Raw genomic sequence first — 13,153 nt, 5'->3', positions numbered from 1 at the left:
ACTCTGGACTTGGCCTGTGAACTATCATTCTTACGTGCTCATTCCATTTTCAAGTCATGAAAAGACTTTGGAGGAAACTTGAATATTTGACATTGAGTGAAAGAAACAAGTCTCAAAAGGCTGCATACTGGATCCTTCCAACTATATGAGATTTTTTTCAAAAGTCAAAATAAACAAGACAGTAAAATGATCAGTGGTTGGAAAAAGAGGAATTGAGTATATGACCATAAGAACATGTCAAGGTAGTGAAACTATTCTATATGACGTTATAATGATGAATACGTGTAATTACACACTTACGCAAATGAAGAGCAAATGCTACCAACAGTGAACATTATGGAGTCTGATGATAATGATGTGTCAATTCAGTTTACCAATTATAACAAATGTACCATTAAGGTAGGCTATGATATGGGCAAATTTAGCCATGTATAGTGGTAAGAAGTATATAAAAATCATCTGCACTTTCAGATTTGCTGTGAACTAAAAATGGTTCTAAAAATGAGAGCGTGTTAGAAAAAAATATGTTCATTCTGAGAGATTACTTTAGTCACAGCTGTAATCAGATAATGAAATCATGCAAGCAAACTTCCCATGGTTTATGTCAACAAAGATATAATATCCTTGAAACTTTGATTGCCAAAGGGACTGCATTTCTATTATCAAAAAGGTATTCCTAAATTAGCAGTATAAAAATAGACACAAGCCCTGGCTAAATGAAATATATATAGATAAATTATAATTACAGAACAGAAAACGGAAACATTTTTCATTTTGTAGGACAAAACAAATTGTCCTCTAGTTGTTTCTATCGCTGCCTTGTCACAAGTCTTATTTTGCTATTTCTAGTAACCACTTATTAGTATCCAATTGCTCTCTTAATTTATTCAGGTATTTTTAGAATACTTAATGTGTTCTTAGCCCAAGGCTATGAAGATAGCACACACACACACACACACACACACACACACACACACACACACACACACACACCAGGCCCCTGATTTCCAGAAAAATGGGAGATGTGCACCATATGGTAGTGCATTAAAAGGTCTGATTGTTTAGATCATTGCAATTGTAGAAAAACTCAACAAAGTTGATTTTATGATTCACAGTTTAGAGAGAGAACAAAGTCTGAAGATGTAAAGCAATTTATTAACAGGGCTTCCCAAAGTGTGTAGACAGGTCAATGGGGCTACTAAAAATGATCCTGTTACTGTCCTAAATGTTAATTTAATGATATATTTTAAAATTCTACCCAATTTTCCAATTTTCACTCTGGATCATCTATTTGCCATAGATGTGTTAACTATCACAAATTTAAGGAATTCAGCCTTAATGACTTACAGAAATAAAATTCTATAAAGAATATCTTTTTTCTACACTGTTTAATAAGGCTACCACTCTTTTATTATAATTGTGTTCCTTATCAATATTTGTGGAGCATCACAAATTTCCCTGCTTCTTTGCTTTCTACCACAGATACATTAACACCTTAAATAAGACCCTAACTGAGTATAACAGTATAATTCAAGAATAACCTACTATGGTAAAGCTGGGCTTATCTTAAAAATACAGGAACAATAAAGTACAAAGAAACACACTAATGTAATTATGTGGATAATACAGTAGTTGCAGAAACAGAAACATATTTGCTAAAGCTGGGAGCATTTGATGGAAATTTAAAAATAAATAGAAGTTTTCATACATATATCACACACACACACAAGCACATATATAGATGTTCTTATTATAATCCGGTCACTGTTAGTATTATTCTCTTTAAGATTTTTTTTATTTTATAAATTTAGGTGATGTGGGATTCCCCTCTGCATGCTATGAATATTTTTTATTACCATTGGTAGGTAAAGACGGTACTTTGACCTATAGCAGGGCAGAATATAGCCAGGCTAGGAGAGAGAGAGAGAGAGAGAGAGAGAGAGAGAGAGAGAGAGAGAGAGAGAGAGAGAGAGAGTAGGTAGAGTCAGAGAGACGCCATGTAGCTGCCAAAGTTACCAAGAAAGATTTCTAGAACATTTCCCTGTAGGCCAAAGCCTCATGGCAATATACAGATTAATAGAAATGGGTTAATTTAAGATATAAGAGTTAGCCAGGAATATGCCTAAACTATTGGCTAAGCAGCATTGTAAGTATTATAGTTTCTGTGTGGTTATGTGGGTCTGGGCAGCTGGGAAATGAACAAATGGTCTCCTGCTACATTTGGGAACAATAGAAAATATTCACATTTACTGTTTTCATATAGTAGCACTGTGAAATTTTTGAAAAAAATATTTGGCTATTCTTTGAAAGTTTATATATTTATATGTGTGTGTGTGTGTGTGTATGTGTGTGTGTTTAGATAGATAGATAGATAGATAGATAGATAGATAGATAGATAGATAGATAATATCCACCTCTCAATTCTCTCCTCCAGCTGCCTTCAGGATACCCCATTTATATACCCCCAAAATTCATGTTCACATTGCTATTAATTCATTCATTCATTCATTCATTAATTCATTCATTTGTTAGTTCATTACTTTTAATACACCAAGTCCAGTGAGTGCTGCCCATATTTTGCATGTATATGGGGTTATCTACTAGACATCAGGAACATTCCAGTGTCCACAACCCCAAAGAAAATTAACTTTCCATTCTTCAGCATCCATCAGATGCCAATAACATTTCATCTAAAGATGGGGTCATGTTGCAATTTTTAACTATTTATTTTGGTACAGATATGTGTAGGTAACCATTGTTTCTGCGAGTCATGTGTACAACAGCCATGTCATGTTTAGAACACAACATTCCATGATATTCCTTCCCATCCTCCAACTTTTATAATCTTTTCAGCCTTTCTTCTGTTTCCCAAAGGGACTGATAGTTGACATACATGTTTCATCTATGACTGAACACTCAGATTCTCTATATTTCAGCACTTTGGACACTAATACATTTCTGATTAACCACTACCCTTTGTAATAAGAAGCTTCTCTGAATATTGAATTGGGAGCAATTTGAAAACATGATAACTTAGAATATCAGCATTAGTAGGTTCTCTCTTAAGGTCTATAGGACTTAGCCACGGCATTTGACAATGCTTACAGTACAAATATCAGTTCCTTCCTATGGAACAAGCTTTAAATTCAGTCAAGAGAGCCTCACCCCTTAACAAACAACTATAGACAACTAGTGACTGCAGAGCAAGGGAAATTGGCCTTCCCCTGGGATGGGGCCCCTATTGCTTATTCAATATTATGGTGATTTGCAAGAAAATGGCTCCCAAAGAGAGTTCCATTATTAGGAGCTGTGGCTTGTTGGAGGAAGTATGTCACTGTGGGGGGTGGGCTCTGAGGTCTTCTATGTTCAAGCTACACCCAGTGTTACAGTTCACTTCCTGTTGTCTGTGGATCAAGATGTAGAACTCTCAGCTTGTTCTCCAACAAGATGTCTACCTGTACACTGCCATGTCCCACTGTGGTAATAATAGATTAAACATCTGAACTGTAAGTCACCTCAACTGAAATATTTTTGTTTGTAAGAGTTACTGTACTTATGGTGTCTCTTCACAGGAATAGAAACAGTTTTAGAGGTTTAGCCCATTATTATTAGAGTGGGGAGCATGGTGATGTCCAGGCAGACATGGTGCTGTCTACATCTTGATCAGAAGGCAGCAGGAAACAGCCTGAGTGTCACACCGAGTGAAGCCGCATCAAAAGAGACCTCAAAACCTGCTCTCCCAAATGGCATACTTCCTCCAATATGGCTGTATCTATTTCAACAAGGCTATTCCTCCTAAGAGTGCCATTCCATTTGCGGAATATTTTATTTCAAACACCACGCTAACTAAAACAATTATCAAGTGTATATCCCTGAAATCATATGCACACAAGCAGCACTAAATGATTTCAGCAGGCTGTATCTTTATATTATATAAATAATCAAATAAAAAGAGATCATCCTTTTCAAAGAGAACATGGGGGTGGACAATAGGAGAAATTGGAGGAGGGAGAAAAGGGAAGGAAGAAAAGATGTCATTGTATTTAAATTAAAATCAACTTAATTTTAAACAAATATATGGTAGAGGCCTTCAGTGTTTCTTATTCTCAGTTATGAGTCTACAGTTATTGACACCACTATAAAAAAGCTTCTTGTATATAGCAACTGGCTATAGCAAAAGAAATAGTCCAGAGAGGGAGCTATAGAACAGAATCCTTAATATTGTAATAAAGATGCTGAAGTGCAGCTCTTCATAGTTGATGGTTTCTGGTAAGGGTATAGGGAAGAATTTGATTTTCTATAAGGGGATGGCCACGGGGAATTTGACCATATAACCACGTGCATATGAGCAAAACAAATAAGACTTGGTGTATTTTTTTCTTTTCTTTTCTTTTTCCTTTTACTTTCCCTTTTCTCTTTCTTTTTTTTTCAATTTTTTTTTTTTTTTGGCAGGAGCACATGGGTGGGAGGATGGACCTATAAGCAATGAGAAGTAAGTATGATTGGGGTGTATTGTATGAAATTCCCAAATAATTAATAAAAATATGTTGGGAAAAAAGGAAAAAAAATATGGGTGAAGGTGTCTTAGTTAGGATCTCTATTGCTGCGAAGAGACACCATGACCATGGTAAATTTTATAAAGGAAAACATTTAATTGGAGTGGCTTGCTTACAGTTCAGAGGTTCAGTCCATTATCATCATGATGGGACATGTCAGAGAGCAGGCAGTCTTGGTGCTGGAGAAGTAGCTGAAAGTTCTACATCTTACAGTCAACAAGAAATGGTCTGAAACACTCGGTGGCATCTTGTACATATATGAGACCTCAAAGCCTGTCTCCACAATGACAGTGACTTCCTCCAACAAGACCACACTTACCACACAAGGCCAATTTCCTAATAATGCCACTCCCTTTGGGGGATCATTTTTTTTCAAACCATCACAATGTATATTTTGATTATATGTATGTCCATAAATCACATGTGTACAATGTCCACAGAGGCCAGAAGAGGATATCAGATCTGGAACTGGAGTTACACATGGTTGTGAGCTGCCATGTTGGTGCTTGGTATACAACCCAGGTCCTCTTGAAGATCAATCAGTGCTTTTAACCATTGAGTAATCTCATTAATATCCCAAATACCTTTCTTAATTTTTTCTTTGTTTACAAACCAATTGAGTTTAATAAGGCATTTTCATTTATCCTTAGTTTTGTCTAACCAACCCCAGGCTTCCTTTTCCTTAACCACATCCCCATCCCTGCTTAAACTTTTAGTATCCAGTATTCTTCCCCTATTATTTTATATCACATAAATTCTAATATCTGTTCTTACTAGATTCCTTTTACTTTAATTGAAAGATCATAGGTCAACCCTTTTAATAATGAAATGCTTAATATAAAATAAATGAGTAAAAATAATACACAGCATTATTATTATGAAATGGCATGCTTATCTACCTAGAAAGCAGAGACACACAGCTAAAAACAATTGTTCGTCTTTGTGAAAATTTCTTTATGTCAATAGCAAATGATAAACACCAGAAGTCAAGAGTAAATTATGAACTCATAATAGAAATAAAATACCATTAAAAACAAGAAGGAAGGAATAAAACAAAAGAAAATTACCTTTAAAAAATGCATTAAAAATAAAAAGGGCCAGGGGATTCCTCACTGGGTTTTTCACTGCTGAGCTTGATGACCCAAGTGGTAGAAGAAGAAAATCAACTATAAGTTAATTCTGACCTCTACATATGTACCATGGAACATATATAAACTTATACATACACCCAAAAATAAATGTAATCAAAGAAATAAATATATAGAAGTAGAATACATAAATCACAGTTTCTTGCTGCATTGAAGTGGAAAAATGTTATCTATTATATGATAGAAAAAAACTGAACGTTTTCTGCTTTTACTCTCTGACTTATGTTTTATACGGTCTGAAATTCAATTCTTAATTATAAATGACTTTTCTGGAAATTGACGATTTTCTTCTAAAGGTCAACTGTAAGAACAAATAGTTAACCTTTATAAATACACGTTGGAAGTATGGATCTTCAAAAAAGAATGCCAACATCCAGAACATATTATAAGTAGAAATAGAACACATACAATTCAATTTTTATTTAAAACTCTTTCAAAGGTACATGACTGTTTGTCATAAAAGGTCTAAATAATCTAGCACCTACATAAACTATATACTAGAGAGTGTTGAGAGCACAAACTTTCACAAATGTTTTTTTCTATAATGTTCATCGCAACATGATTCACAAGGGCCTAAATGAAAAACAACCCAAATGTCTACAGAGAGATGAATGCATAAATACATGATATATTACATATAATAGAATATTACTGAGCTTTAAAAAGCAATGATATCTGATACATGTTAAAACATAAGTGAACCTTAAACAGTATGTTAAGAGGAATAAGCCAGTCCCAAAAGAAAAACATAATGTATGCTTCGATTTGATAAAGTACATGAGTTACAAAAATTCATAAAGTCAGAAAGTGGAAGCTGGGGTGAAAGAAATGTCAATTATTGTTTAATGGGCACAAAGACTTGGGATGAATGATAGTTGTGGCAGCTCATAATTGTGAATATACTTAATTTCACTGTAGCAAGAAACAGGATTAAGATGATAAGTTGTATATTATATAAAATTTACACACTAAAATATATGTTATCACATTTCTTGACAATGTATTATAACAGCACACACACTCACCAAGAGGGGATATATATATATATATATATATATATATATATATATATATATATATATATAATTTTAATAAGGTTTTATACTATATGTGACATGTATTCACCTGAAGATAGACAGAGATATATGATGGAAGGCCTGTAATATAAACTCAAAGCAATTACCAAAATAAGCAATGACTGTAGGATAATAATTCAACAAAGGAGGTAGCATGCAATGAAAACATTCAACTAATTCGAAGAAGGGAAGGAACAATATTAGATATAACAAAGAAATGGGAAGAGAATAGGCTTGAAACCAACCATATCAATAATTAAATTGAATGTAAATGTTCTAATTGCCACATTTAATATATAATGATTATTATAGATAAAAGAAAGATCCTACAAAAATAGTATAATTATGTTGACACAAGTTGAGACCAGACAGAGCTACACAGTAAGAATCTGACTAAAACAATGACAGTAAATAAATTAACAAATAAGCTTTTAGTAAAATGGAACACATTTCTACACATAAAAATTTACAATGAACTATATTGATCTTTTATCAAAATTATTGCAGTAGACATTGATTTCCAAAGCACAGGAAATATATGATTACAAAGGAAAAGATAAGCAAATAATTTTTATAATCTATTCAAAAGGAAATAAAAAGGCTTCTAGGAAAATATTTACTGAAGAAATGTCTCAGACTGAGTATTTCTATTCTACACAAGGGTCAGAATATATGAACCAATTCTCAGATCAAAGAATTATTAAGAAAAAGAGAGCAGGTCTGAACCAGTGACCTCCTTGGGATCAGGCCTAAGCAAGCAATCTCTGTATGAATAGGTCCGAATGACCTCTGGGATTGCAGAATAACTGCTAGAGTGCCGATTGAGGTCAAGCAACCTCCAGGGTGACTGGAACCATGGCCTCGACTCTACCAATCAAAGGAAACAATAGGTAGACAATGTAAGAACACACTCAGCACCACAAAGAGCAACGTGGCACCACCAAAAACTAGTGGCTGTACAACAAGACTTGAACACTCTAATACAGATAAAGCAGAAGAAAATGACCTAAAAATAACTTTAGGAGAATGTTTAGGCCCTTAAAGAGGAAATGAAAAATTCCTTCAAAGAAATGAAGGAAAAGAGAAACAAAAAATTGAAAGAAATCAACAAATCCCTTAAAGAAAATCAAGAAAAAGCAATCAAACAGGTGAAAGAAACAATTCAAGACTTGAAATCAAAATAGAGACAATAAAGAGAACAAAAACTGTGGGAATTCTGGATATGGAAAACTGGGTAAATGAAGAAATTTCTTATGCAAGCGTAATCAGCAGAATAAAAGAGATGGAAGAGAGAATCTCAAGCGCTGAAGATGGTGATAGAGGAAATAGACTCATCGGTGAAAGAAAACATTAAATATAACAAAAACTTAACCCAATATATCCAGGAAATATGGGACACCATGAAAAGATTGAAGCTAATAATAGTAGGGATAGAAGAAGAAGTCCAACTCAAAAGCCAGAAAATATATTTATAACAAAATCATAGAAGAAAACTTTCCCAACCTTAAGAAAGATGTGCATATGAAGACACAAGAAGCTTACTGAACACCAAATAGACTGAACCAAAAAATAGTCCCCTCACTACATAATAATCAAAACATTAAAGATACAGAATAAAGAAAGAATATTAAGAAATGCAAAGGAAAAAGGCCAAGTAACCTATAAAGGCAGACCTATTGAAATTATACCTGACTTCTCAATGGAAACAATGCAAGCCTGAAGGTCCTGGTTAAGCATTATGCATACATTAAGAGAGCATGGATATCAACCCAGACTACTATATCCAGCAAAACTTTTAATCTCCATAGATGGAGAAAACAAGATATTGCACAACAAAGCCAAATTTAACCAACACCTAGCCACAAACTAAGCCCTCTGCAAAGTACTAGAAGGAAAACTCCAATCCAAGGAAGTTAGCTACATTGAAAATAACACAGACAATAGATGATGCCACAGCAGCCAATCCCAAAGAAGGGAAAACACACACACAATAGCATCAACAGCAATGAAAGCTAAAATAACAGGAACTAGCAATCACTGGTCATTAATATTCCTTAATATAAGTGGACTCAACTACAAAAAGGCACAGGCTAGCTAACAGATTGAATACAAAAACAGAATCCGTCCTTTTACTACATACAAGAAACACACCTCAACCTCAAAGACAGACGTCACATCAGAGTAAAGAGTTGGGAAAAAAATTTTCCAATCAAATGGACCAAAGAAACAAGCTGGTGTAGCTATCATAATAGCTACAAAATAGACTTCAAACTAAAATCAATCAAAAGAGACAAAGAAGGACGTTTCATATTTGTCACAGGAAAAATCCTTCAAGAGGAAATCTCAATACTGAGAATCTATACCCCAAATACAGGTGTACCCTCATATGTAAAAGAAACACTACTAAAACTTAAATCACACATTAAACCCCACATACTAATAGTGGGAGACTTCAACACCCACTCACACCGCTGGACAGGTTTGCCAGACAGAAACTTAACAGAGAAATAAGGGAACTAACATATTATGACTCAAATGGACTTAACAGACATCTATAGAACATTCCATGCAAACGTAAAAAAATACCTTCTTTTCAGTACCTCATGGAACCTTCTCCAAAAGTTGACCACATACTAGTTAACAAAACAAACCTCAACAGATACAAAATATTTGGAATAATCCCATGTATCTTATAGGATCACTGTGGATTAAAGCTAGAATTCAACAGCAACACTAATTTCAGAAAGCCCACAAACACGTGGAAATTAAACGATGCTCATACAAATCACCAATGGGTCAAAGAAGAAGTAAATAAAGAAATTAAAGACTTCCTAAAATCCAACAAAATGACCACACAACATATCCAAATTTATGGTACACAATAAAAGTGGTGTTAAGAGGAAAGGTCAGAACACTAAATGCCTAGCTAAATAAGCTGGAAAAATTTCACAGCAGTGAGTTAGCAGAACACCTAAAAACGCTAGAAAAAAGAAAAACTTCACCCAGGAGAACTAAATGGCAGGAAATAATCAAATTGAGAGCCAAAATCAACAAAATAGAAACAATGAAAACAATACAAAGAATCAATGAGACAAAGAGTTGGTTCTCTGACAAAGAATCAATAAGACAAAAAGTTGGTTCTCTGAGAAAATCAACAAAATAATCTAACCTTATACAAACTAACCAAAAGGCCGAGAGAGAATATCCAAATTAACAAAATCCGAAATGAAGAGGGGACCATAACAACAGACACAGAAAAAAAAACCAAAGCATCATGAGATCATATTTCAAAAACCCATATTCCACAAAATTGAAAGCTTAAAGGAAATGGACAATTTTCTGGATAAATTTAACTTAACAAAATCAAATTAAGACTAGATAAACAAATTAAATAGACCTCTAACTGCTAAGGAAATAGAAACTGTCATCAAAAGTCTAAGCCCATGACCAGATGGTTTCAGTGCAAAAATATACAAGATTTTTGAAGAATTAATACCAATACTTCTCAAATTGTTCCACACAATAAAAACAGAAGGAACATTACCAAACTCTTTTTACGAGGCTCCAATTACCCTGATGCCCAAACCACACATGGACATTACTAAGAAAGAGAAATACAGTACAGCAGTTGGGAATGCAGGGTGGACGAATTCTATTCAACCGAGTTCCAGGCCTGGCTATGGAATAGGTAAATGAGCTAAAGAAGGGCAATAAGGCCCTGAATGCTGGGAACATCCATGATGCCTTACAGTGCTACGCTGAGGCAATTAATCTAGATACCCAGAGCCATGTGCTCTATAGCAATAGCTCTGCAGCCTATGCCAAGAAAGGAGACTATCAAAAGGCCTATGAGGGTGACTGCAAGACTGTTGACCTGAAGTCTAACTGGAGCAAGGGTCATTCAAGAAATGCAGCAGCCCTTGAATCCCTAAACCAGTTTGATGAAGTCAAACCAACCTATGAAGAGGGTTTAAAATCAGAAGCAAATCACCTCAAGCTCAAGGAGAGTTTGCAGAACATGGAGGCCAGGTTGGCAGAGAGGAATTTCATGAATCCTTTCAACTTGTCTAATCTGTACCAAAAGTTGGAGAATGATCCCAGGACAAGGACACTGTTCAATGACCCTACCTACCGGGAACTCATAGAACAGCTAGGGAACAAACTTTAGACCTGGGCGTGAAAATTCAACATCCATGGAACATGACTACATTCAGTGTCCTCCTTGGGTGTGATCTGAGCAGTATGGATGAAGAGGAAGAGGCAGGAGCACCCCACCCCCACCTGCTCCCAAACAGGAGGCCAAGCCAGAACCAATGGAAGAAGATCTTCCAGAGAATAAGAAACAGGCACTGAAAGGAAAAGAGATGGGAAATGATGTTTAAAAAAAGAAAGATTTTGACATGGCCTTGAAGCATTATGACAAGGCCAAGGAACTGGACCCCACCAATGACTTACATATCTAATCGAGCAGCTGTGTACTTTGAAAAAGGTGACTACAGCAAATGCTGGAAACTATGTGAGAAGGCGGTTGAAGTGGGCAGAGAGAACCAAGAGAACTACCACAGATTGCCAAAGCTTATGCCTGAACTGCCAATTCCGATTTCAAAGAAGAAAGGTATGAGGTTGCTATCCATTTCTACAACAAATCTCTGGCAGAGCAGCGAACACAGATGTGCTCAAAAAGTGCCAGCAGGCAGAGAAAATCCTGAAGAAGCAATAGTGAGTGGCCTACATTAACCCTGACTTGGCTTTGGAGGAGAAGAACAAGGGCAATGAATGCTTCCAGAAAGGGGACTACCCCCTGGCCATGAAGCCCTATACAGAAGCCACTAAATGGAACACAAAAGATGCCAAAGTCTACAGTAACTGAGCTGCCTGCTACACCAAGCTCCTGGAGCTTCAGCTGGCACTCCGAGACAGTGAGGAGTGCTTCCAGATGGAGCCAACCTTCATCAAGGGTTACACATGGAAAGCAGCCACTCTGCAAGCCATGAAGGACTGTACAAAGGCCATGGATGTGTGCCAGAAGGCGCTAGATGTGCACTCCAGCTGTAAGGAGGCAGCAGATGCTTAACAGCACTGTATGATGGCACAGTACAACAGACATGACAGCCCTGAGGATGTGAAGCGGCGGGCCATGGCTGACCATGAGGTGCAGCAGATTATGAGTGGCCCAGCCATGAGACTCATCCTGAAGCAGATGCAAAAGGACTCCCAGGCTCTGAGCGAACACTTAAAGAAGCCTGTAATAGCACAGAAGATCCAGAAGCTGATGGATGTGGGTCTGATCGCAATTCGGTGATAACTTGCTTTTCCCCTCTTCCTTTCACCAATGTGGAAAGATGAGCTAGGATGGTACCGAGCAGCATTAGGCGCTGGGGGGGGGGGGGCTTATCTTTATATTTATACATGCCTGCAAGGAAGACAGACTCGTCCAGTGCCACCTTGGGCCCTCTCAGCACATGCAGCATGGTCTCTTCACTGCTGCTGTCGAGTATCCTTCTCTGCCCTACCCAAATCTGTTACTGTCTCGGCTGTTCCCCTATAGTTGGTTATTATCTATTTGGGGCAGGGGGTATATATGGGGGGTGGTTATTCTTCCCAACTTGGGGTCTCAGCTATCTTCACTTGTTGTTACTCCATGTCCTTCAATAAAACAATCCAGTCAGGCGTGGTCATATGTTGGAAAAAAAAGAAAGAGAAATTCAGAACAATATCCCTTATGATGCAAATTTACTCAGTAAGATACTGGCAAATCGAGTCCAAAAACACATCAGAAAAATCATCCACCATGATCAAGTAGGTTTCATCCCAGAGATTTATGGTTCAACATATGAAAATCTATCATATAAACAAACTGAAGAAAAAAACCGCATGATCATCTCATTAGATGCTGAAAAAGCTTTCTACAAAATACAACACCCCTTCATGATAAAGGTTTCCAGGAAAGTACAGATACAAGGAACCCACCTAAATATAACAAAGGCAACAAACAGCAAACCAACAGCCAACACCAAACTAAATGGAGAGAAACTCAAAGCAATCACACTGAAATCTGGAACAAAACAAGGTTGTCCACTCCCTTCATATCTATTCAGAATAGTTCTTGAGGTTCTAGCTACAGCAAAATAAGACAACAAAAGGAGAGCTAGAGGGTACGAATCAGAAAAGAAGAAGTCAAACTCCCACTATTGCTGATAATATGATACTTTACGTAAGTGACCCCCAAAATTCTACCAAAGAACTCCTAAAACTCATAAATACCTCCAATACTGTAGCAGGATATGAAATTAACTAAAAAAAGATCAGTAGCCCTCCTTTATACAGATGATAAATGGACTGAGAAAGAGATCAGAAAAACATCATCCTTCAC

General features: G+C 36.3%; 1 pseudogene; it reads left to right on the top strand.

The window, feature by feature from the left end:
• Positions 1 to 10,459: 10,459 nt before the first annotated feature.
• LOC142840785 (stress-induced-phosphoprotein 1 pseudogene) lies at positions 10,460 to 12,160 on the top strand (annotated as a pseudogene).
• Positions 12,161 to 13,153: the final 993 nt, after the last annotated feature.

This window comes from Microtus pennsylvanicus, chromosome X, assembly GCF_037038515.1.
Source record: "Microtus pennsylvanicus isolate mMicPen1 chromosome X, mMicPen1.hap1, whole genome shotgun sequence".
Taxonomy (NCBI): Eukaryota; Metazoa; Chordata; class Mammalia; order Rodentia; family Cricetidae; genus Microtus; species Microtus pennsylvanicus.
This window is presented reverse-complemented; position numbering and strand designations above follow the sequence as displayed.